Raw genomic sequence first — 27,227 nt, forward strand, 5'->3', positions numbered from 1 at the left:
AGTACTAACACTACCCTTATTGTAAAGTTATAGTAACAGAATCTTGCAAGTCTGAAATGACTTCTCCTCTCCTCTGCCTTTACTTTCCAGAGAACGGTCCCTTCTGAGACGCCTTCTCCATCCTCATTCCTTCTGTGGGCTGAGATATCTTTGTCTGACCATTGTCTGGGCCGCAGTTCCTCCTCCTGTGTCCCAAGGATATTCTCACAGACCATTACACCTTCACCCATCTAGCTCTTATTCTTCATAATCACCCTCCCCCTGCACTATCCTGAGTTGTTGTTTTTTTCCTCCATGACTTTCAGGAAGTTGGAAGAACCAATCTTTTTGGTTGCCATACCTAACACTAGTTTAAATTAGGTAAGTGATTTTATTTGATTCTGCAGATACATAATCAGTTTCATACTATGTTGTAATTTTTACTGTTGTCTTCTTGCACTGTAGACACTTGTTCCTTTTTTGCCTGCCAAAATGTTTTTGCCTGCCAGTGAATTTTGGCCACTTATTTCAGCTATCTTGAATGCATTCTACATGACATATCTGTGCTATATTCATGTAACGGAGTTGTTGACTGATATTCACAGAACCTGCAGGTGCAAATTTATCTGCTGTTGGGCAAAACCTTTTTGGACATGAGTGGGCAAAACCTTTTTGGACATGAGATTTTATCATTAGTGGTGGGCAAAAAAGGAACAAAAGTCATGAGCTAATAGCCACATGCTTACGCATAAGCTCATGCCACTTAAAAATACTTTTGCTACTACCACTGCTGGATAATACTTTTCTCGATATGTTCTGGAAGGCTGGAATACCATTTAACTAAAGGTAAGCATCAGTAGTTCAGAGGCCTGGTTATATGTTGCCAAGGTTGAGCAAAACATGGACAAAATGGGTATAAGTCATTCAAGATAAATGTAGTTGTAGGACAGAAAAAGAATTAATACTGCATTAAAAAGATATCATCTGTATTTCATCATCAAAGCAGGATGTAGGTAAGACCTTAAAGCTGACATCTTCATTCCTTTGCATCAAATGAAGATGTGAGGAAGGAAAAATGAACACGAGTAGAATCAGCAATTGAGTCTAAGAACTGTTGCCAAATCTGCCTATCACTGAAAGGATGATATTTTTTAAAGAGAAGGAATACGTAGCACCATTCCAGATGAGATTGTAAAGCAGTTAATGTTGCTTGGCTGAATACAACTTATTCTTAGATGATTCATGGTAAAGAGGAATAGCATATGTATAACACAGACGTCTTGGCATCTTGAACCACAGTGGACAAATGCATACAATGTCACAATGTTGCTGAATGTAGGGGGAAAAAAACTTCCATTCACCTATGTAAACTGAAAAACTAATTGATATCATGACTTGACTTGTTTTTCTAAATTTGCCATACAAAGCATTCGCCCAAATTTAATATCCCAAACTTTCTCTTTGGTAGAACTTTAATTTAGCTTCAAGTAATTAAGAATATCGAATTATATGGAAAAACTTCCTGACAGTAAGATCTGTCCAACAGTGAAACAGTCTATCTATATAGGTTATAAGTTCTCCATCTCTAGCAGTTTTTAACATTTAATGGATGGTTTAATTGGTTTTTCTGAACATTGCAGAATGTTGGAGTAGACTAGGTCCCTTCCAACTCTATTATTTTAATTATTCTATGAAATTATTTGTCAATTTTAACTTTTCTTACCCAATATGGGATCAGCAGTAAGTTATAAAGAGGAGGAAATTATCTTGACTGTTTTGGACTCATAAAGAAGTATATGGATTTTGACACGATTGGAATGTCCAATCAACACTACAAACAAGAAGTAACAAGTGACTCAACAGTGAATTTATGGCATCTTATTTATTTGTTTTCTTGTTTGTGAAATATATGCCTGACTTTCTTCCAGGGGCTGAGGTTGGCATACATAACATTCCTTCAGGTTTTCTCTACGGGGTAGGTTGGGCTGAGTAAGAATGTCATCAGAGCCACTGCAGGGTGGGTACCGTGGGCAGGCATTATGGAGCACAGGCAGGCTGGTGAGGACCACGGGTGGGTCAGCCAGGGCTGCAGGTGGGATGGCGGGGGCTGCAGGCAGGATGGCAGGGGCCACAGTAGGCCCATCTGCTGGCAAACTGGTGGGGAAAGGATTAGGCATTGGGTGTGATCCAGCAGCACGATTCTTATGTCCTGTTTTAGAAGTACCAGAGCTGGGTTGCAAGAATCCACATGACCACTAACAAGGCAACAAAGAGGCACAGAAACCTGTACTCTATCTTGCCATCTAATGCCTGTAGTTTTGCAGCCCAGTTCTGGTAGCCCTTACATTGATGTATGTAAAAGAGGTAAGAATGAAGAAACAGGCACAACTTAGCTTCTGCAATTCTACACTGATATCAAAATTTTATAATGCATGTACAAACATGGAGGTCAAATTTATCCTTCATTTACATTAGAATCTCTTGACAAAAAACTTTTTGTTTCCAAAATCCATTTTAAATACCTTTTAAATACCTATGCCTTTCTAATTCAAGAATATGTTCTGAGAGATAGCCTAAAATATACAGTATTTCAATCCGGAAATTTCATTGTTTATTTGCCACCACCCAGCTCCCTTAAAACAAAGCATGATTTAATGCATCCTAACCAATACAGGATTATATTTGTCATTCAAGCAATCAAGACACATTCTTGATTGCATCGTGAATTCAGGATGAGATAGATCTAAGTGACCCTTTACAAACTCTTACTTGTGTTAATGCTGAACAGTAGAAAATGTGGAACAGAGAAAAGATAGTCCCAACGTATAAGTACTGTTACAGCTTATAATCTGTAAATACCTCTCATCGGTAAAATTCATCATTTTTGTTTAAATTTTAGCTAGTACTAATGGACTGAAAGTCCTTGAAAAATGAAGGCCAGCAGAACATGGGATGCATACACTTTCTATGGGTATTTTACGGTGTGATTTGAGTAGTATTTCCCCTTTCTGATTTTCCAATTTGTCAGTCACAGCCACCACTTTGTTTGCCCTTCCACCCCATGAAAAGGGGCTGGATCAATAGCTCACATCAACTGTCTCACTGCTGCTTACACATTTTCTCTTCACGTGCAAAATCTATGCTTCACTACAACTCCAATGGGTAGTAAACAGATGAAATGCCTTTTACAGGCCTGACAATATACAGTGGCAGAAGCGTGAATTGAAAAATGTTCCCAACGTCAGCAAAGAAACCATTGCTTTGATCCATATGCCCTGCTGCCTGCAAGTATATTTATCATCATTAAACAGGTAAAGTATCCATCAAATCAAGCTCATCCCCTGGGCACTGCAGGGACACATCCATGAAGTTTTCTTAGCAACAGTACATAAGTGATTTACTGGTGCTGCTTCCTAGGATTTGATTGCTTCCTTCCCAGCCCAACGTACAGCCATGGCATTGCCTTGTACTCTCTCATCCAAGTACAAACCCAGATAAACCCTGTTTAGCTTCCAAGCCCAGACAAGGTCAGCCAGTACTGCTATCTTCAAATACTATTTGGAAGTTCAGTCTGGCATAACTCCTTGTAATGCAATGACACAGCTTCCAGAGATCTATTACATTGCTGCCTAAATTTGATAGATAGCTTCTCTCTTCCCTTTATTCATAGCAAGAGCTACTTGATGCCTCCATCCAAGTTATTCCCATCAATGTTTTCCTTGGATTCATCTATTTATATCCCATCCTACCTACTTTATCCCAACAGTATCCTTCTGTCAGCCTTATGAAATACATAGACCCACTATATTCAGATTTAATGATTAGCTACTATTCTAAAATACAACTGAAAGAGGCATGTACTTTGTGCCAGTGTCCCTTTCATCCAAAAGTTTTGTAATCAGTAATGGGATAACACTTCCTACCAGCTATTTTTTTCCCTCCAGCACAAATGAATGGAAGGTATTGTGCCAGTTCCTTAGAAATGTGTCTTCTATCAGATCAGACTATTTGTCAGTATTTTCTACCCCAACAGATTCTGTTTGCAAGTCCTCATCTTATTATCTGTTCCTTAGAATGCCACTGAATGAACCCATAATCATCTCTATGTTACCAACTTTGTTTCTATCAGAATACAGTGGGGCAAAAAAGTATTTAGTCACCCACCAATTGTGCAAGTTCTCCCACTTAAAAAGATGAGAGAGGCCTGTAATTTTCATCATAGGTATACCTCAACTATGAGAGACAAAATGGGGAAAAAAATCCAGAAAATCACATTGTCTGATTTTTAAAGAATTTATTTGCAAATCATGGTGGAAAATAAGTATTTGGTCAATATCAAAAGTTCATCTCAATACTTTGTTATATATCCTTTGTTGGCAATGACAGAGGTCAAACGTTTTCTGTAAGTCTTCACAAGGTTTTCACACACTGTTGCTGGTATTTTGGCCCATTCCTCCATGCAGATCTCCTCTAGAGCAGTGATGTTTTGGGGCTGTCACTGGGCAACACGGACTTTCAACTCCCTCCAAAGGTTTTCCATGGGGTTGAGATCTGGAGACTGGCTAGGCCACTCCAGGACCTTGAAATGCTTCTTACGAAGCCACTCCTTCGTTGCCCGGGCGGTGTGTTTGGGATCATTGTCATGCTGAAAGACCCAGCCACGTTTCATCTTCAGTGCCCTTGCTGATGGAAGGAGGTGTTCACTCAAAATCTCACGATACATGGCCCCATTCATTCTTTCCTTTACATGGATCAGTCGTCCTGGTCCCTTTGCAGAAAAACAGCCCCAAAGCATGATGTTTCCACCCCCATGCTTCACAGTAGGTATGGTGTTCTTTGGATGCAACTCAGCATTCTCTCTCCTCCAAACACGACGAGTTGAGTTTAGACCAAAACGTTCTACTTTGGTTTCATCTGACCATATGACATTCTCCCAATCCTCTTCTGGATCATCCAAATGCTCTCGAGCAAACTTCAGACGGGCCCAGACATGTACTGGCTTAAGCAGGGGGACACGTCTGGCACTGCAGGATTTGAGTCCCTGGCGGCGTAGTGTGTTACTGATGGTAGCCTTTGTTACTTTGGTCCCAGCTCTCTGCAGGTCATTCACTAGGTCCCCCCATGTGGTTCTGGGATTTTTGCTCACCATTCTTGTGATCATTTTGACCTGACGGGGTGAGATCTTGCGTGGAGCCCCAGATCAAGGGAGATTATCAGTGGTCTTGTATGTCTTCCATTTTCTAATTATTGCTCCCACAGTTGATTTCTTCACACCAAGCTGCTTGCCTATTGCAGATTCAGTCTTCCCAGCCTGGTGCAGGTCTACAATTTTGTTTCTGGTGTCCTTCGACAGCTCTTTGGTCTTGACCATAGTGAAGTTTGGATTGTGACTGTTTGAGGTTGTGGACAGGTGTCTTTTATACTGATAACAAGGTCAAACAGGTGCCATTACTACAGGTAACGAGTGGAGGACAGAGGAGCCTCTTAAAGAAGTAGTTACAGGTCTGTGAGAGCCAGACATCTTGCTTGTTTGTAGGTGACCAAATACTTATTTTCCACCATGATTTGCAAATAAATTCTTTAAAAATCAGACAATGTGATTTTCTGGATTTTTTTTCTCATTTTGTCTCTCATAGTTGAGGTATACCTATGATGAAAATTACAGGCCTCTCTCCTCTTTTTAAGTGGGAGAACTTGCACAATTGGTGGCTGACTAAATAATTTTTTGCCCCACTGTATGTATACAGACCATTTTTTAAAACGCCTTCATCTCATAAAGGTATATACTGATAAGCTGGACTGTGGCCCATGCAGAGTGAAACTGGTGCCTTTAAACCCTGTGTGAAGAAGGCTTGGAGCTGTTCTTCAGCACCATTTGGAAAGCCATAGTTTCCCAGTCCCGCTGAAGATCATGAAAGTTTATGGCTTTGTTGACTCTGCCACGCAAGACTAGTGTTTTTGCCCCCAAAGGGCAGCCAAATAGTCATATAATATTCCTGTTATTTTAAATTAGGTATCCATTATGAGACTACAGCTGCTGAAAAATCTGTTTTACAGCACTTTGAGAGGAAGTTTTGATATACCAAAATATGGGAGCCTCCATTAAAGATGATTTGCTTGGCAAAAATACCACATTGGCACTGATTCATCACTCATTTACTCATTGTCTGGTTTGCAAAATCAAGGTTCTTCTCCACCACTCTGGAATTTATTTTGGGGGTAACTTTTCTAAAAGTTACACAACAGAATGCATTGCCATATCTAGGAGTCTTCTTAATCGAAAACATTTCTAAAATATCAAACATTTTTCAGTTGCTATAAAGCAAAGGACAAGTAGAATGACATTTTCTGCAGTTTCAAAACAAATGGCCATTTCAAATGTTTACTGATGAGCTAGTCTGGAAATCTACAATAAATAGATGAAAGTTAATCTACAGGAATTTCTCCACTGACTTCAACTTTCTTGAAAGCTCCTGAAAGTAGGTTTATTGGTTAAATGCTGGATTCAGAGTGAATCGTTACCTAGAATTCTTTCAATCTGGCTTTGTGAAATAGACAGTTTTTGATCACCAAGTCAAAGTTCTATACCAGGCATTAAATAGAAAAACTTGGTTGCATTTATGTTACTGAGAATAGTGGAGGTATTAATAATGTTACCAAGAATAGTGGAGGTCTTGTTGCTTCTCTATTTTTGGAAGAGGTATACATTTTTTTTGTACCAGATTTTAGCAGTCTGTAATTTAGGAGCCTCTTACAGCCCCCAAAGCGTTTTTTGTGGGCCCCAGAATCCCCTACAAGAGTGCCACCAAATTTCAGTTGCATCCTTTCACTTTTTTCAGGAAACTCATGAACCATGAAAATTGTGGTTAGCATCTTAAACACAGTTAAACTGAACCTAAAAACAAAAATTCTGATCTCCCTCAAAACTATGCTTGCTTCATATCTCTCATATCCTCTTTGCTTTAACAAACCTCCCCCAAACCCAACTGAACAGCCACCAGCCACCAAAAGATTGCCCACCCTCACCTTTGTCAACTGGCTACAACCATGGAGAGAATAGCGCTAATCTAAGGGATAAAAAGGTTTTGAGGTCACAGATTTATTGAAATACTTTTTTTAGTTCTTGAGATGGGCAAAGCTTGTCTTCTTATTTTGACAGGTCACTTTCTTTTCCCACATGCTGGCATTACATGCTCAAGACGTCTTTGCAAAATAGTATTTGACTTCTGCAATGCAGATCTGACTCATCCATGTAAGTTGCTTATTATTATTAGCCACAACTGGCTGTGAAAAATTGCTACAGAAGCACTTAGCAAAGTGCTAAATGCTAAAGTTTTAGGCAGGTGAACACTTTCTCAGAGAGAAAGAACTCTTACTGCTGTTACTTACCTAATAAATTTTCTACCAAACAAGGAGAAAAGCAAGTTCATATTGTCTAGTATTTGGTATTTAGACATGTTTCCCAGAATTGCTAACTTGTGGATTTTGGGATACTTCAGGTACTGGATCCTGGCAGCTTCCTATAGCTATGTAAGAACACATTTTGGAATTTCTGAACACCTAAGGTTCAAAAATCATACATTATAGAGATCTTTTAGAAAAGCCAGCCACCATACTATCCTTTAGAAAAGCCAGTATGGTGAAAATGTTAGATAAAGATCAGGAGACAGGTTCACGTCCACCCACAGCCATGGAAACTCAATGGGTCTCACTCTTGCTTAGCTCAGAGTATCCTGATGGAGAAATGGAGGAAGGAATGCTGCGTACATTCCTCCTTTAATTATTTGAGCTCTGCAGGAAAGAGAATGCTTATTTTCAGATTCTACTTGCTGAGTACAAAACTGGTTTGCCTACTTCATCTAAGTATATTCCTTCTCAGGATAATTTTGTATGCTGAAGAAAACAGATCAGAATTAAACTGTTTATTCAATTGTATTATGCTTTGATTTCCTTAATTAAGGGAAAGATCCACTTTTGATTCAATAATACAAAACAGTATTTCAGAAAGCCCCATTGTCACGAATTTTCCTATTCCTTAATATCTTGGCATACTTTAGCCATCAGTCTTCATAGTCAGTAAACAGCTGCTTTATGCCTCTTGGAAATCTGGCACAGTCTGCATTCAACCCTTGAAGGTCAAATCTGAAAGAGATGCCCAGACCTGTAATTTCCCTGAGGTGGACTGTCGTGAAGGGGAAAAAAAAATTACATGCAAATTGCACTGACATTAACCAAAAATAGCAAAGGCAAGTGTTGCAATCAGGGACCTTCTAGTGTTCATAGACCAGGTGGGTTAAAGAGAGTCCTTTTGAAATGCTGAAGCAATTCAATCTCTTAACAATCTTTTGCAGGCTGCAGAAGAGCAGATAAGCCAACAATTTACTTTTAGTTGTTCTTGATACAGCATTAAAAAGAGCTTATTAATAGGAAGCATCTGGAGTCTTAAACTTAGGCAGAACATTAGTGAAGAAGTAAAATACTTGGGACATAGAAAAGGCCCCACCAAGAAGGTGGGAGAAACACCCAAACAGAAAACACCCAAAAGATGCAAAGCTTTTCCACCACATGAGGAAGCAGAAGATGATCTGGAGGGCCAAGGCTAAAACTGCACGTTGACTTATATTTTTTTTCTCCTGAGGAATTCTGAATTTCTGCAGAAAACCTATTCTTATCTCCTAATGTTTTCTTGATATTATTATGGGAAGCAAAATCTGTCTTCCACTTTGATAGGCAAATGACACAAAATGGGCAGAGCATCTTTTATAACTTTCTTGAGGAGAGCATTTTCAAGGCATAGGATTTAATAGAAAAAAACCTATGATGGTAATAGTTTTGGGGTTGTTTTTTGTTTTATTTTGGGGTTGTTTTTGTTTTGTCATTTGGTAATTTTTTTTTTCTCTTAACATAAAGTTCTCTTGCTGCTTCAAGCCTTTGATACTCTATATAGCACCCCAGGTAGAATTATATTATAGCATTAACAGTGTCATTCCAACTACAGTTCTGCACTTTTTGGAAAGCCACTAAAACTTTCATTAAAAAGAAATGGATCTTCAGGAATGTGGGGATACAGTTTATCTAAATTCATGCCTTAAAGTCAGGTTAAGTGTATCAGTAAGATGGATATTGAAGTACCTCCACCAGATGAATAGCAGAGTATTTTTATTTAATTCACTCTGACACCTTGTCATACATTCAGAAAATATATCAGTGAATTGATCGCAGGCAGGAAAAAACAGTTATAAAAAGCACAGAAGAAAAAATAATAATTTTGGCTCAATTATTCCATTGGTTTTCAAAAGCAAAGGATTTCAGAAGGCTTATAAAAATTGCCTGTGAATATGAGTTGCTGTAGAGAAACAAGGAAGAAGGCATATTATCCTTGTGTACTAGTTATGAGTTTTTCTGAAGCATTTGACTGACCACTGTGTAAAGCAAGATGTTGCACTTTCATCAAGCCAATCTGGACTCTTCTTATTGTCCTTTAATGTATTATATTGCATTATTATAAAAGATGTTTAATGCTTTCCTTAGCTTGCAATCACTTCAAACTACTTTGTTCCAGAATTCTCTCAAACTACCAAAAAACAGTAATCCAGCATATTCCAACATGGTGCCTTCTGGAATTGTTCAGTCTGCAACTGTCTTAATAGCTAGAATTCTGGGGTTGCACTCCTAACACATCTGGACCACTCCAGATGGGGAAAGCTGCATTATAGTCTCCCACGAGATCAGAAGAATTCTCCTTTAAGGAAAACACAGAGTTTATTTTAAAAAGTGATAAAACACAGGTCCTGAATGCAAATTACCCTTTTGCTATAAGTGGTTGCTCGTGTGTTTGTGCATTCCGCATGTCCTTCCTAAGGCTGAAGATGAAACACAACATGCTCTTCCATTTCATAATTTTATCTTCTAATCCAGGCTTCCCCAACTGAAAACCTCTGGATGTGTTAAACTATGATACCACACTGGCTATCTTTTGAAAGTCCTGATCGCATTCCATACTGACTATCCTTTGGGTGTGTTTATGCCCATCAGAGTTGAATGGGTCCCAAGGAAATAACAGCTCCAGAAACAAAACAAAACGGAGTGTGTCCAAAACCAATGACCCATTATGGCATTGTGATGCATCTTTACATGAGGGTGTGAAAAATTAATATGAAAAACAGCCCTCAAGCTGTGCTTATTCCGCTTCAAGTTTATGTATTTAATATTGTAAATGTAACTGTCACTGAATCTCGGCCAACGTGAAATCTTTAAATGGAATCACAAGCGACATTCAATTTGGTGGGCAGGAGAAAAAGCACCTGTCTAGAACTAGGAACAGATATCCAAAGGCTCCAGTATACTTGCAAACAGGTATAATGCAGAGTAAATAGATATTCCTTCACTGTAATAATGCAGTGAAATAAATGCTTCATGATGCTAGTTTACAGTGTATCAGGACGCTGATATTAGAACACAGCATTGTGTCCCAGAATTTCAGAGAACTATGGACAGTGACTGTAGCAACTGCAAAATATCTTCTGAATCAAAACAGCTTGGCTGGCATGACCAATTCATTTGTCACACCACAGTGCCAAAATGCACAAGAAATACAAGACTTTACAGAGTGCTTTAATTAACACAAATTGATTTGTGATCTCAGGACATGGAAGCTGATTTAACACTAATTGATTTGAGATACAGGAGGGGAATGGAAAAGCTGCTGTTTCTAATGAAAGCCAAAACAAAATTCAAAGGGCTTTTAAAAAACTGGACAGCTGGGCAGAAACAAACAGATGTGAATTTTAAAAACAATTCATATACATTTACTACCTGCCTTTTTCATGACATTCTTCAATAACTTGGTATTTATGCAATGTTTATTCTGTATTTATGCAATTCTTATTCTGTAAGGTATTGCAGGGTGTGCTTAAACGTTTCCTTAAAATGAAATGGTACATTCTCAAAATTGAAAACACTTTTTTCAAGACATAAAACATTAAAACCCTTTTTAAAAGTACCTAAAAAGTTACTGTTCTGAAGAAGGGTGTGATAGATTATTTTCCAACCATGGGGCCATCACCATAAAGGCACTGCCTCTGGCATTCAGAATTCAGAATTCCTACACAGAGGGAACACAAAGAGCTTGATTTGAAGATGATGCAGAAAATAGTACAGGTGATTGACTTCCCTGTGACCAGATGGCTAAAATGTGATTTGAATCAAAACATCACCACAACCTATTGAATCTGAGTTAAATTTGAGTTTGTCAGAGGATAAAGATCCTAGAAACTAGAGAGAGACTACATTACAAAAAGACTACATTACACAAGCAGTGTGCTGAGTTTAGCTTTCTTTTACTTCACTGGCAGTTGAAACTGGAACTGACCAGTCTGAACTGATATAGATATTTTATGATTTCAAGTACAGGTATTCCTCGGTTAATGACTGCCCTGTTTAATGACCATTCAAACTTACAACGGAACTGAAAAAGTAGCTTTACAACCAGTCCTCAAACTTTCAGCTGTTACTGCATCCCCACAGTCATGTGATCACCATTCAGGCACTTCACAATTAATGTGCATTTCCAACAGTCACAGTGTCCCATGGACATGGGATTACCATTTGCAAGCTTCACAGCCAGCTTCCGATAAGCACTGTCAATGGAGAAGCTGGCAGGAAGTCGCAAGTCACGGTCACATGATGTCTCAACGACCATGTGTGATTTGCTTAACGACTGCAGTGGAACTGATGCCGTAAGTCTAGAGTGGTCACATGATGTTTCACTTAAGAACTGTGTTGCTTAGCGATGGACTTCCCAGTTCCAATTGGGGTCATTAAGTGAGGACTATCTATACACTTTCGATACATCCTTGCATGCAAAAAATCAGGTACAAATATTTGTAAACATCAACATACAATAAGATGCAAGGTGAAGCATTCAGTTGTATTGGATTTTTTTTTTGTCTCCCATTTTTTAAGGAAACCATGATGATCTGCTATTTTGGAGCATGAATAAAGAAATCTGTTTCTCAAAAAAAATCTATTCCTGGCAATTATTTTACTGATGGTAGCTTAGAAACTTATAAAACAGAAAACATTTCAATATTTTTTCTGTAGTAATTAAGCTAGTACTGTAGAGAACATTTGCCCACTTAATTTTTCCTGCAAGTTAACGGAAACTATAACTATCTCTCTCTCTCTCCCCCTTTTCCCTTTCTCTCTGTGTGTGTGCGCATGCGCATGTATATACACACACACACGCATATATACGTACATATATATTTGCATTATTGTGCAATCTTTGAATGGGAAATTATTTCTTCAGAATAACACTTTAATTTTGATACTTTGAAATGTAAATTTTGAAGCATAAGAAAAAGGGATACAAAACCATTTTCTTCCATAGGAACAGAGGTTTATTACTGATATAAGAGAGATTGACTGGAAATCCACATTTCTATTGAAGTCCATGTTTCAGTCCACAATAATTAAAACCTAAAATAAGATGATGAAAGAAGGATGCAAATGATTCTTGATAACTAGCTAATTATCTCAATGTTGATATGTTCAAATAAACACATGAAAGATAAATTCACAATTTTTATTCACCAATTCAATGTGAGAAATCTTAACATAAACAAAAGATAAGAGAATGGGTTGTACCACTAACCTAATATCACAATTATCAAGATATTTTAACTGAAGTTCTATTCTTTTTTTTGGGGGGGGGGAATGATAATGGATATTAAAAATACTCCAGGAAGATAGAAACCCCAAATAAAATGCTTAGAAGCTATAGTCAAAACTGAAGGACTAATGAAGTTATTGACTTAATCCAAAATTGTTGACAACTAACCTGAAGTGGAACTTCCAGTATAGAGAAAAGTCTTATACATTGTCCGAAAAGAGGAAATGCATGTTTCAATTTTTTAAAAAATCAGATAAGCATAAAATTTGCAGATGCTAATTTGAGTATATGTAGCAAATGTAGATAGAAATATTATGATTTAAATAGAAATCTCACTATAGAAGAAAAGACTAAGCTGGGTGATCTGTATGTTTGTTCAGTATATTTTCGGGTACAAGGCTGTGTTATGTGCTACTTTCCTTCTTGGAACCAATCCTCTTGCTGCAAGCCTTCTAATCAAAGCTCAGTCAATTTTAAAACAGTATTCCTGGGGCAGAAATGAACTTAGATCTTCAGGGACTAAATCCAACATTATATATTGGACTTCCATTGTCCGAGGGGGTTTGGGAGACATCTGGGGAGTCTGTTGGGAGAGGGATAGAACCTCAAGATATATTTTTGTCATACTTAAATCATATACGAAATTATGAAAATAGGAAACCTGGTTATGAAAACAATAACGAGCACAAATCACCTTTTGAACTTTTCTACCAAAGTCCTAGGGAAAGAAATTGGGTTGATGATTTCCCTGAATCTTTCCAGAGAAACAGAAATTCTCTAAAAATTTCTCAGATACAGAAGCCCCTTCTACAATGATGTTAGAGCCGCTGCTGAAACCCCCCATGAGAGTTGCTCTCTTATATTTTCCCTGCGGAGTTAAACTGATGTGCAGAAAGCCAAGGGGCTGATGAATGATGGAGAGAGGATGGAACAGTGAAAGATGGGACATTCAACCACTCACTCATATCTTGCCTCTGAATAAGTGCAAGAGCACGAAACTCCATCCATGAGAATTCCTCACAATTCTCCTCTCCTTGTAAAGTCATTTCAGACACACATTTTCTTCCCTCAAACTAAATGAGAACTGGCAGGAAAAAATGAAATAGAATTTTGCTGCTGAACACTAATAAAGACTTTTGATTCAAACCTGGTACACACAGCAAGAAAATAGAAATAAGAATTATTCACAACCATACTTCAGTATTATTATTATTATTATTATTATTATTATTATTATTATTATTATTATTATTTTGCCTACTGTCTGGCCCTTTCTTTTTCTGAGTTAACAATGTCAGCTAACTCATTCCTTCACCCTCTCCTCAAAGTTCTTTTATGATCATTCAAAGCATAAGAGGATTTATTTTCAAAGTGCAGAATTCTAACTCCTCAGCATACAAATGCTATTTTCAAGAATGCTCAGGGCAGCAAACTGATGAATTTTTTTCTGATTTGAGATTGTCATCTCTGCTATTTACCAGGACGTATCCTCTGTAAATGAAGAGCAATGGTTACCTAACAAAAAGAGAGAAACTTTATCACTTGGATAGGCAAGAGTTGTTACCTTTTATAGAAAGAGGTTTAGCAGTCCTGTTCCTACATATTCCACTGAAAATAATTCTCCTTAATTGTTATGGTTACATTAAGTAGACTGCCCCAAAATGGGCTAGAATCCATTTTGAGTTAGGATAACAAATATATTTTTAGAGGCATTTTATACCCTGTTCGTTCAAAGAATGATCTCAGAGTGGGGTGTGTGAAGGTCAATACTGTGAGTTAAGAGTGTACATTGCTCATTTATATCAATGTTGCTAAAAAGAGTAAAGCTTAATTAGCATATATGCAATCAACCCATCTAATTATGTTGCTAAAAAGGTCATAGGGAACTGAGCATGTCCTATGTAGAAGGCATGTGGGTGTAATTGAAGGCCATGGAAAGAAAATCTTCTGAAGTGGAGTAAAGAGCCAGAAAGTCATACTGTTCCCTCTTGTTAGCATACCTACCTCTCTTGGAAATGCATATTGGCATCCAGCAATCAAACACCTATTCTGCTTTTCTTCTAACAGGGAACAGATGAGGGGGTCAGGGGAAAAAAAAAAAAGAACTAGACTAATGTCATTGAGAAATATTGCAAATCTATGGGGGTGGGTGGGATTAAGGGGACAAACTATCCCCAAATCAGTTCTTAAGAAGTTAAGAGGAAACAGTGGAATGACTTGCTTGAAAGTCCTAGCTGTGGATCATGAATATGGGCACTCCACCTAGAAGAGAGGATTTTTGTTCCAAGTCTTGCTTGATTTCCACTAATTTCCACTTGTTATAGTGTATGACATGGACATCTTGTGAAAATCTCCTACCCTTAGAGACTACCCCTCAAGTTAAAAATTAGGAACAGGCAACATGAAGAGCAAACAATTTTGCTATGAGGAACTGAATACTGAGCACTAGCAAAAAACTGTTAGCAATGTTGTAGAAATCAATCAGAAGAGCAAGAGATGAAATAATCAGAAATGCCTTCTGCTGTCACCTGAATTTTCTGTTCCAAAGGGGCAGCCATGTTGCAGCTATAACAAAATACTGTTTGGAGCCATGTGAAAGAGGCATATAATGTGAATAACTGGATATAATGGGAAACCATAGTTACTCATGGCACACTGAGAAAAGAAATGTGGGAGTCTATATTTCAGATTAATAAGTGAAAGAGCTATAGTTCATTTATTACATTCAGAATATTCCTGGTTCAGTTTTGGCAAAACTTCATGAAATTGGGTGAGAAAGCCTCTTTGCTAGAGAATCTTGAGAACTGTCGTAATCAATACTGAGTACTTACTTACTTACTTAACTTATTTATTTATTTTAGCCATTATTTATCTATTTATTTTAAATGGTCTATCTCAAGTTTATGACTCTAGGCGACTAATAATAATTAAAACAGCATACAAAAACATAAAAGGAACAAACACAACAACTTACATGTAAACTGCAGCTGAGGTAAAAACAATTCAGCACAACTGTTGTGCAGACTCTGCCACAATCCAGATCTCCAGGCCCAGTGACAAAACTTCGTATTTAAGGTGGAAAGGCCAACAGGGTTGGGGCCAAACTAATCTCTGGGGGAACGATGTTCCAAAGGGCAGATGCCATGACAGAAAAGGGTCTCTTCCTGGGCCTTGCCAGACGATGCTTCCTAACAGATGGCACCCAGCACATGCCTTTCCTGCCAGACCTAATGGATAGGTAGACATAATCAGGGAGAGGCAGTCCCTCAAATAACTTGGCCCCATTCCATGAAGGGCTTTATCGATCACTATCAGCACCCTGAATTACACACAGAAGCACACTGGCAGCCAATGCAGCACATGAAGCAGAGGCGTAACATGTGTTGATCCAGGAGTCCACATAACTGCCTGTGCAGCTGCATTCTGTACCAACTGTAGCTTCTGAATGGTCTTCAAAGGTAGCCCCACATAAAGTGCATTGCAGTAGTCCATTCAGGAGGTATAGGAATAGGTGACCATGGGCAGAGCCTCACAGTCAAGAAATGGGTGCTACTGGCACACAATATGAAATCGAGCAAAGCCCTCCTGGCCACAGCTTCCACCTGTTCTTTGAACAGAAGTTGTGAGTCCAGAAGAACCCCCAAATTGTACACAGGTTCTGTTTAGGATAGTGCAACTCCCTCTAGAACTAAAGATGGGGAATACCTGGAACCAGCAGGTCCTAATATCCAAAGCCACTCAGTCTTGCTAGGGTTAACTTGAAGCCTATTGTTCCCCATCCAAATACCCACAGCCTCCAGGCACCAAGACAGATTCTTCCATAGAATCACCTGGGCAGCCAGGGGTAGAGATGTAAACTTGGGTATCATCGACATACTGATGATACCGCACCCCATGCTGCTGGATGACCTAACCAGGTTTAGGCTTTATGTAGGTGTTAAATAGGAATGGAGAGAGCGCCAAGTCCTGAGGGATCATATAAAGCAGGGGCCGTTGGCTGGATCTCCTTCCCCCATCAACACTTTCCTCCATGCAACTGACCCTGGAGGAAAGAAGAGAACCAGAATGACCCAGTACCACCCACTCACAAACTCCCGATCCAAAAGGATACCATGATCAATGGTATCAAAAGCCACCAACAGGTCAAGAGCAAGGATGGATGCACCACCTCCATCCCGCTCTCGTCTGAGGTCATCTACAAGTGCAATCAATGCTGTTTCAGTCCCATACCCAGGCCTGGATCTTGGCTGAAAGGGGTCCAGGTAATCTGTTTCCTCTAGGGTTCTCTGGAGCTGCTACACAACTACTTTCTCCACAACCTTCGTTAAAAAGGTAAGGCTAGAGACTAGATAAAAATCGCCCAATACTGTTGAGTCCAGCGGCAGCTTCTTGAGGAAGGGATGAACCACCAATTCTTTAAGAAATGACAAGACAACCCCCTCTCTCAAGGAAGAGTTCACCATTGCCAAAACCCAGCCACAGGAAAGCCTTAGCTAGCCAGGACGGACATGGATCTAAGACACAGCTGCCAAGCTTACAGTTTTGAGAATCGTGTCGACTTCATCAGGACCAATACAATCTAACTACTGCCAGATAACCAAACTAGACTGAGCCCCAGCCACATCCACAAGGCCTGCTGCAAGGCTAGAATCCCACTTAGAATGAATCTGAGCGACTTTATCCCACGTAGACCTCTGAGCCAGGAGTGCCCAAGTCACTTTAAACAAGGCTGTTGGGTAGCTATCCAGGGGTGCAATAAGAGCAATAATGAGGAAGGCCTTAATAGCGTCTCAAACTTGTGCTCAGTCAGGTTTACTCTTTGTTGCCCTCCAGTGGTGCTGTAAGATAGCTTTCCTTAATTTGTTGCTTTCCAGATGTGTTGAGACTAAAAATTTAGCTATGCTTGCTTAAAATTCTAGAAGTTGGTAATCCTAATAAATCAGAGTACCAGGGTGGGGGAGGCTTTTTTTTTAAAAGCTATTTGTGCCCTTCCAACCCCAATCATCTTATTTATCTCCTATTCTATTTGCATAATCACATTTGCTTTTAATATTCTGGACTGGATTCTAGATTTTACCAATATCTGTCATCACTATGCAGCATTTACTATCTGGGGTTATTATAATTGCAATTCTTCAATCAATTCTTGAAGTTCTTTGTCCTGTTTGACAAGCACTCTTAATTTACTTACTGCAGAGAAGATATGATAGTTTTCCCTGAGGACTTGGATTCTACAAGCTGACTTTAAGAAGCTCAGTTATCTTTTAATTGAAGCTACTTTCTAAATAATTGAAGAGATTATTTTTATGCTACTCAAATTTAAAAGACTTTATTGCTAACTTGCAAGGATCATATGGTCAAAATGCGTAAAATACTTCAAATGCAGCCATAATGCTAAGATGAGTTATTACCTTAGCTAGAGAAAAAGAATTTGGGGTGAAACCTTTTTCTCTCAGGTGACCGGAAAAAATATACAAAGGCAAACCCTTGGAGTTATTATTATGGTTGGTTGCACAGTCAGCCAGATGATGATGATGATAATGATGATTTCAGCCGAGATTCAAACTAGAACCTTCTCCATGCTAAACCAAGATCTTAACCACTATGACATATCTGTAGTGCTGTTAAATGGTGATATAAAAATATTGGTGTCCATGCTGGAAAGTAGGGGGAAAAAACCAATTATGCAGCTTCTTGAACTGGCATATAGTGGGGCAAAAAAGTATTTAGTCACCCACCAATTGTGCAAGTTCTCCCACTTAAAAAGATGAGAGAGGCCTGTAATTTTCATCATAGGTATACCTCAACTATGAGAGACAAAATGGGAAAGAAATCCAGAAAATCACATTGTCTGATTTTTAAAGAATTTATTTGCAAATCATGGTGGAAAATAAGTATTTGGTCAATATCAAAAGTTCATCTCAATACTTTGTTATATATCCTTTGTTGGCAATGACAGAGGTCAAACGTTTTCTGTAAGTCTTCACAAGGTTTTCACACACTGTTGCTGGTATTTTGGCCCATTCCTCCATGCAGATCTCCTCTAGAGCAGTGATGTTTTGGGGCTGTCACGGGGGAACACGGACTTTCAACTCCCTCCAAAGGTTTTCCATGGGGTTGAGATCTGGAGACTGGCTAGGCCACTCCAGGACCTTGAAATGCTTCTTATGAAGCCACTCCTTCGTTGCCCAGGCGGTGTGTTTGGGATCATTGTCATGCTGAAAGACCCAACCACGTTTCATCTTCAATGCCCTTGCTGATGGAAGGAGGTGTTCACTCAAAATCTCACGATACATGGCCCCATTCATTCTTTCCTTTACACAGATTAGTCGTCCTGGTCCCTTTGCAGAAAAACAGCCCCAAAGCATGATGTTTCCACCCCCATGCTTCACAGTAGGTATGGTGTTCTTTGGATGCAACTCAGCATTCTCTCTCCTCCAAACACGACGAGTTGAGTTTAGACCAAAACGTTCTACTTTGGTTTCATCTGACCATATGACATTCTCCCAATCCTCTTCTGGATCATCCAAATGCTCTCGAGCAAACTTCAGACAGGCCCAGACATGTACTGGCTTAAGCAGGGGGACACGTCTGGCACTGCAGGATTTGAGTCCCTGGCGGCGTAGTGTGTTACTGATGGTAGTCTTTGTTATTTTGGTCCCAGCTCTCTGCAGGTCATTCACTAGGTCCCCCCATGTGGTTCTGGGATTTTTGCTCACCGTTCTTGTGATCATTTTGACCCCACAGGGTGAGATCTTGCATGGAGCCCCAGATCGAGGGAGATTATCAGTGGTCTTGTATGTCTTCCATTTTCTAATTATTGCTCCCACAGTTGATTTCTTCACACCAAGCTGCTTGCCTATTGCAGATTCAGTCTTCCCAGCCTGGTGCAGGTCTACAATTTTGTTTCTGGTCTGTTTCTTCGACAGCTCTTTGGTTTGGCCATAGTGGAGTTTGGAGTGTGACTGTTTGAGGTTGTGGACAGTTGTCTTTTATACTGATAACAAGGTCAAACAGGTGCCATTACTACAGGTAACGAGTGGAGGACAGAGGAGCCTCTTAAAGAAGTAGTTACAGGTCTGTGAGAGCCAGACATCTTGCTTGTTTGTAGGTGACCAAATACTTTTCCACCATGATTTGCAAATAAATTCTTTAAAAATCAGACAATGTGATTTTCTGGATTTTTTTTCTCATTTTGTCTCTCATAGTTGAGGTATACCTATGATGAAAATTACAGGCCTCTCTCATCTTTTTAAGTGGGAGAACTTGCACAATTGGTGGCTGACTAAATACTTTTTTGCCCCACTGTACCTGCATTTTGATACTTTAATCTTGGATATATAAAATTTATATCTAAATTTTATACATACACATACCCACACAGAATAAGTACAGTATATATGTCCAGTAATACCCACAGGAAGGGAAGCAATTGGTCAATGCAGCATGGAAATTATCCAACGAGGTGGTAGCCTGCAGTCCAGACTGAACACCTTGGAAGGTTTTGCCCAAATGTCTCAGTTTGGACAGGATTTTCTTAAGCCATCTTGGAGTCAAACTGGCACGTGCACAAAGCAGAAATAACTTAAATATTAAATGTTGATATGGAAAGAAAGGGAGAGGGATCGGAGGAAGGGACAGAGAGAGAGAGTTACAAGGCAAGTAAAATCCTGTAGTCATCTATACCCACTCCTCGTTTAGTGGCCGAGTTCCATTCCAACGATCAGGGATCACACCCTTCCACAGTTGCTTCCCAACAACCAGAATCAAGGCCTACTGGCTGTGATTCAGGAGGCAGCAAATAGCAAGCAATGTTAGTAGCCAGTGATCACTGACAGCCTGATCCTCTGAACCTTTCCAGTCCTCTTTTAAAACTATTCAAATTCCAGCCATTACCGTAGCTGTTGGCAATAAATTCCATACTTTAATTATACACTGAATGAAAAAAAAAATCCTCTTGGATCTCTGAATTTAGCTTCAGTGGATGATTCTGTTCTGGCGCTGGGAGAGAGGGAGAAAAGCATTTCTCTCTCCATATTATCTGTGCCATGCAGGATCCCCTTACACTCCTTATTCCAAGCTACGGAGTCCCAAATGCTGCAGTCTTTCCTTGATCATTTTCTGATCATTTCTGTTCCCTTTTTAAACACCTGCATCATATTCTTCTTAAGGTGCATAACCAGATTGGTTCAACAATATTCTACCGGAGGCTGTCAGCTCTATTTTCAAATCCTTTTCTAACAATTTCACACATGAAAATTGTCCTTTTTTAAAAAATGAAAAAGAAAAGGCTGCACACTGGATTGTTGCTTTCACTCAGTTGTCCACCAAGAGCAATATCTCTTCCTAATCAGTCACTGCCATCCTATATATATATACATACATACATACAAACATACATACATACATAAATTGTGCATTTTGGGGTGTGTCAACATGTATCACTTTACACAAAAGTTGCCATTTTTCATTCAATATGGAGAAAGCACCAAGAACCCAACAGTTCGATTCTGAGTTCTATTTTCTTCTATTGGAATTTATAAAAAACATCAGTCACAACTCCAATCTATATGGATTCCTCGTTTGCAGATCTCATCAGTGTAACACTAGCCCATTTATTCCTACCCTGCTTCCTGGTTTTTTTTTAACCAATTTTAACCAGTCCATGAAAGCACTTGTCTCTTATCTTCTGGTGAGTGAAATTGCCATAGGCCTTTGGGAAGTCGAAGCATACAATTTCTGTTGAATCATGCTCAACCGAAATTGTACGGTTCTTGACCTTTCAAAAAGTCCAGAAGGCTGGTGAAAGAAGACTACTTTGGCAGAAATCACCATGGCTCCTTTTTTTTTTAGCCAGGGTCATTATTTTATATGTTGCTTTCTTTCCTCTTTAGTACTTTCAATTTTTTTCTTCAGAACAGAAGTTCAGCTAAATAACGTAGAGTTTCCATTTTCATTCCTCAATCCCTTTTTAAAAATTGGGATCACACTGGCTCTTTTCCAGTCCTCAGGAACAGATGCTGATGTTAAAGAAAAGCTGCATCTTTTTGTGAAAAGATCAGCATTTTTAAAGTTATTTAGGAATGCTTAGGGGATATCATCTGGACTTGGTGATTTGTTTATTTTTAGTCTGTCAGTGCGACTCATAATTTTTTACTCAGAGTAATCCAAGGACTTTCCACAGCAACGAAAACAGACTGAAATCAATAATTAGTGATAGCAATTTGAAATGAAAAAGTATCTTATAGAGAGAGTTGTATTTGAACATACAATTTTAATATACAATTTTGTGATTTTAATATAAGATCATTTTTATATCAATTATTTACTGGCTATGATATATCATCATCATCAATATTATTATTCAGTACCATTACTTGCTGTCTGCAAGTAAAAGAATGGGAGGGAATTGTTAACTCTTTCAAAGGCCTTGAATCTATTTTTAAAACCCAAGATGGAATATAGAGGTGTTATTTCACATAAGTGGCTTTCAAAATCTACATGGTAATAAATTGCTATGACATCAACATTTTTCTAGAGACATTCCTTAGTCCTCTGGGTTTGGTTTAACATATTGTCCTAGCTAAAGCTGCTCATAAATGTGAGAAAAATCATCCATCTCTCTGCACAAACCTACATTAATTAAGCAATAACAACTCCTATCAAATAGTTGTCAGTAAACCAGATCATAATTATGCAATGAAATCCAGCTTGGAAAATGTGAAACAATATTGCTTATCACCAGGAACTACCAGTATAGGATAAGATTAAAAGTAAATCATTCAGTAAGGCAGCTTTGAAAAGTTAATATTCTTGAGGCTTGAAAATAAAATATGAGCCTCAATGGACCTAAGGAATACCCATTTCTATATTAAAAGAAACTTTACTTTAAAAAAAATCTGTGATTGCAAAAGGTACAATTCATCTTACTAACTTTTTTCACTTTCTTTTGAGATATGCAGCTGATTCTGTTAGTAACCAACTCTGTCATTTACATATCTAACCATCTGCAGTTTTAAGTGCAGAGGCATCTGAAATTAACCCAAATGCCTTAAAAAAACTTCATCCTGAGTTGTAAATTGATTAACATGCCTTGGACTGATAAGATCAGAAGAGTCACAAAATCTGCAAGGCTGTACAGGGTTAAGGAAAGTTCATCTGAAAACGTTCTGTGTGAACTTAGACATGATTAAGTCCAAGATAGTTTAATCAACATTAAACATGTACACTAAGGTAAACCACTTTTTTTAATTTGAAGAAAAAACAGGCTTGTGGGCTTTAATCAGGGACTGCATTTGTTTCTTGTCTAAATCCCCTGCTTCTGTAGGTATTGATGGGTCTCCAAGTCTGAGAGTCCGCACCATTTTTCAAATAAAATGAATGCATCAATTAAAAAAAAAAAAGAAATGAAATAGAAAAAGTTGTTTTACTGATCTGATTGAAAAAAGAAAAAACCCAAGCAGTATCCATTTTTCACTCGCAGAATGATACAGGATGTTCTAAACTTCTCTTAATCCAAACTTTAAAAAAATATATATACAGTGGAACCTCGGGTTACGAACGCCTCTGCTAACGAACTTTTCGGGTTACGACCAGCTCCGGCCGCAAAAATTTACCTCGATTTGCGAACTCCGCCTCGGGGTACAAGCAGGATACGCGGCCATTTTCCCTCCTGTGACACGGTCCATGGCCATTTTCCGTCCCTGACATGTGGTCCGCGGCCATTTTTCCGCCCCTGACACGTGGTCCGCGGCCATTTTCTGCCCCTGACATGTGGTCGTAGGGAGGGGGACTCTCCCTCCAAGCAATAGCCGCCTCCCTGTCCTCCACGCCAGAACGGATGAATGGTAATTACATTGAACCTTATGGGGAAATTTCCTTCGGGTTGCGACCAATTCAGGGTGCGACCAGAGTCACGGAACGAATTAAATTCGTAACCCGAGGTTCCACTATATTAATGTCTCCAGTGTACTCCATTAATGCAAATTGTAATTCTTTCTTAACATGATTTCTTTTGATACAGGCTTGTTTTAAGGTGAACTGTTTTGATATAATCTCTTCTTTTCTTGCAGATTCTAAAAGCAAAGAGACCAAGTAGATTTCATTCAGGACTGCAATCTGTGCTGAACAGAGCCTTGATGGGGATTCTTGCAACTGGGTTCCTGTAGAAATCCCCAGCAGGTTGTTGGCTGGTTGGCTGGTTGGTTGGTTGGTTTTTTTACCTCCCTAAACTGGTGGTAAAATCATGGTGTATAAGTCTTTCTAAAGATATACGTAGTTCAGAATGCTTGGGGGCTCATGCAAACAGTGTATGCTGATAAATATTTAATAACCAACTCTGCCAGCTCCACTGACACCACCAGACTGCTAGCCGCCAAACAGATGATTGCATGCTAAGTGTTGGGGCTCAGCTCTGCTTTCAACCAGCTTGCAAAATTCCTGAAAATTTAACAATTGGTTTTTGTGAGCCGTTAGGAGCCACCTCCAGCACACCACAGCATACAAAGCACCTCTTTCCACACTGTTAAAGCAGTTGCATCTTTTTCTATGCTTGTGCACCTGCTTCTGAAGCTGCACTCACAGATAAAGTAGGTGTAGATGCACATATACTGTATAGAAAGACATCTGGGAGCAGCTTATAAAACAGCCATGTGAACCTGGAAAAAGACATGGATGCTTTAGTGATTTTAAAAGAGGTGCTCTGTATCTGCTGCTCCAAGTTTGGTTATTCAATCAAAACAGCTCAGTCCACTGAGTAAATCCATAGATTCTGAGTCCTCCTGCTTTGCCTCACTTTACCTGCTTGGTATGGACTTTCCAGTTTTTATTTTGTTTTATTTTATTTTACAATCTCATTTAGTAACTCTGAGAGGCTTGCAATGCATTAAGACTATACAATAACAACCCCTCCCCCCATTAAAACTATAACAACAGAACATACTGTAATTAAAACCACATAACTTGCTTCTACAATCATTCAATCATTCCGCTGGCCTCACTTGACATCCTGGCCAAACGCCAGGTCTTGAACACTTTCCAAAAGGCTAACAAGGACAGGACCAACTAAATCCCAGGGTGTTCCAGAGTGCAGGCATCATAACACAAAAGTCTCCTAGTTACCACTAGAGGACACTGCTTCACAAAAGGGACCTGGAGCATGCCTACCCTGCATCTGGTGGGATGAGCAGAAACATCTGTAGATAGGAAGTCCCACAAATAACTTAGCCTTGTGCCATTCAGGGCTTTATGGGTAGTAACCAGCAGCTTGAAGTGCACCTGGAAACCTAGTGGAAGCCAGTGCAACTCACAGAGCAGTGGCATTACATGGGAGTGCCTTGGTGTGCCCAAAACTGCATGTCTTGCTACATTCTGGACCAGTTGCAGCTTCTGAATGCTCTTCAAATCAGCCCCCTGTACAGCTCACTGCAGCAGCGCAAGCAAGAGACGACTAAGGCACAAATAACCATGATCAGGGACTCCCGATCTAGGAACAGGCACAACTGCCAAACAAAATGGCATCTGCTCCTTCAGCAGCAGTTGTGAGTCTAAGAAATCCCCCAAAGTGTGCACCAACTTTGTCTGAATAATTGCAACCCTACTTAGATTTAAAGACAGAACTTTTCCAGATCCAGAAGGGCCCTAAAATCCATACCCATGTATGCTTGGCTGGGATTGAACTGAAGTTAATTATTCTCCATCCAGGTCCCTACAGCCTCCAGACACTGGGAAACAACCTTGATAGCATCACTTGGTGGGTCCAGGGCAGAGAAGCATAATTTCATTTTATGACATACTAATGATATTTCACCCAGTGTTGATGGATGACTCACCCAGTGGTTTCATATAGATGTTAAATAGACGCTGGGAGAGAATTGTGCCCTGGGGCACCACACACAGTAGGCTGTAAAGGTAGCTCTATCTCCACCCCCACCAACACCAACACCTACTGGAACCAGTCTTGAAGGAAGGAGGGGAACAATGCCTCCCACTTCCAGTCCTCTAACCTGGTCCAGAAGGGTGTTATGATCAATGGTATTGAAAGCCGCTGAGAAATTTAGGAGCATCAGGATGAGGCACCATCCCATGCTTTGCCAATTAGGCAAATTGACAAGTGTGATCAATGTTGTCTCAGTGCCATAGCCCTGACTGAAAGGATCCAAATAATCCTTTTTTTCCAGGCCCCTTGGAGTTGCACGTTGAGGCCTTAACCAGTCAGGTAGGAGACAAATCATATGTATAGGTAGTCAAACTTAGAGTTCTGAATTCAGTCCACTTCATCAGGACTAACAGACTCAATCTCTTCCCAGATAACCAGGCAAGACCAAACCTCAGTCAACTCTACAACCCCTGCATAGTCAGAGTCCAACTCCAAGCAAATCTGAGTGACTTTATCATTGTGCCAGGAACAAGCCTCACAGTGGCCTTGTAAATCCTCCTCTGGTCCCTCCTTACCCAAGAAGTACCTTAAATAGAGCTGCCAGGTGGCTCTCTGCAGATGTATTAAGAGCAGAAAAATAATTGTGATTTGCCACTCTTATCACCAGAGGTAATGCTTTAAAAAGTCACATTCAGTCAAGTTCAATTTTAGTTTTCCTCCAGCCCTTTGATTGGGCCACAGATTAGCTAAGCCTGAAATAAAGTCCTAGTGATTATTTATACTTGATTAGTAATTTCCATAGCCTCACATAAAAATGCTTCCAACTGGTGCATTGAATTATAAAGATGAAAGATGAATAGATAAACTTTGCAGACTTGTTGAGAGTTGCAATCCTAGGACATGTTTTGACATACTTTTTTTTCCCCTTATTGCTCCTGCAGACTACTACTTGCTTATGCACACTGGATGAGCAAACAAATCTCTGCATCTCTGCTGGACGTCAGAAATTTGGCCAGACTAAAATAATAATTCATACCTGAAGGCATATTCACTTGGAGTCAACATGAGAAAATGAAATAAATGCATCAAAATATATTCTGTTCTTAGCTACAGAAAGAATTGCAGATCACCGATTCGTATCGTTGCTGATCTTCCATACCCATGGAAAACATAAGAAAAGAAAGGCAACTGAAAATAATTCAATAGACCTTCTTAAACAGTGCTACCAATTGTTGGCCGTCAGCTAAATAACCAACCTAATACATTTAGCCTCCTCTTGTATAATGAAAATGAGTTCAGTAGTGAACAGCTACTGCTGAAAGCTTAAATGCACATTCTTGGGTGTCCTTTATTTCATTTTCATAAAGGCTGTGCCTGGCAATTAAATGTGGCCATGTCATGCAACTTTCCCCCATTTCTTCCCACCACACCATAGATTTCTTAGGTTTGTTTCCCTGCTGTTCATGGGTGGGGAGAGGACTCAGAGAAGTCAAGATGCCAGCCACAGCAGCACAATCAAACCCCTGCTGTTTCTATATGTGCATTCACACACATATAAAAAGACTCTGATTGCATTGCTGAGATTGTTATCTTGACATTTTTTTATTCCCTCCTCCCTGGCAAACACTGTGGGTAGTTTTAATGGGTTTTTTTTTCATTTAATAGTTTAAAATAAACTAATTCTCAACATTTTGTTGC

The 27,227-nt window shown here is 39.3% G+C and overlaps 1 protein-coding gene and 1 long non-coding RNA gene across 7 annotated transcripts in view; one reads left to right on the forward strand and one right to left on the reverse strand.

The window, feature by feature from the left end:
* The window catches only part of OXR1 (oxidation resistance 1), a 270,118-nt gene that overhangs the window by 140,196 nt on the left and 102,695 nt on the right, over window positions 1–27,227 (reverse strand). The gene's annotated exons all lie outside the window — the stretch shown is intronic.
* Window positions 108–26,621, forward strand: LOC148214753 (uncharacterized). The gene is made up of 5 exons (XR_015797511.1): window positions 108–360; window positions 3,171–3,290; window positions 7,139–7,231; window positions 23,725–23,852; window positions 26,471–26,621. It is a non-coding gene; the product is annotated as an uncharacterized LOC148214753 (long non-coding RNA).

The sequence above is a fragment of the Python bivittatus genome, unplaced genomic scaffold, assembly GCF_059951505.1.
Source record: "Python bivittatus isolate LINGU-HERP-01145 unplaced genomic scaffold, Pbiv_v1 ctg000590_np1212, whole genome shotgun sequence".
NCBI lineage: Eukaryota > Metazoa > Chordata > Lepidosauria > Squamata > Pythonidae > Python > Python bivittatus.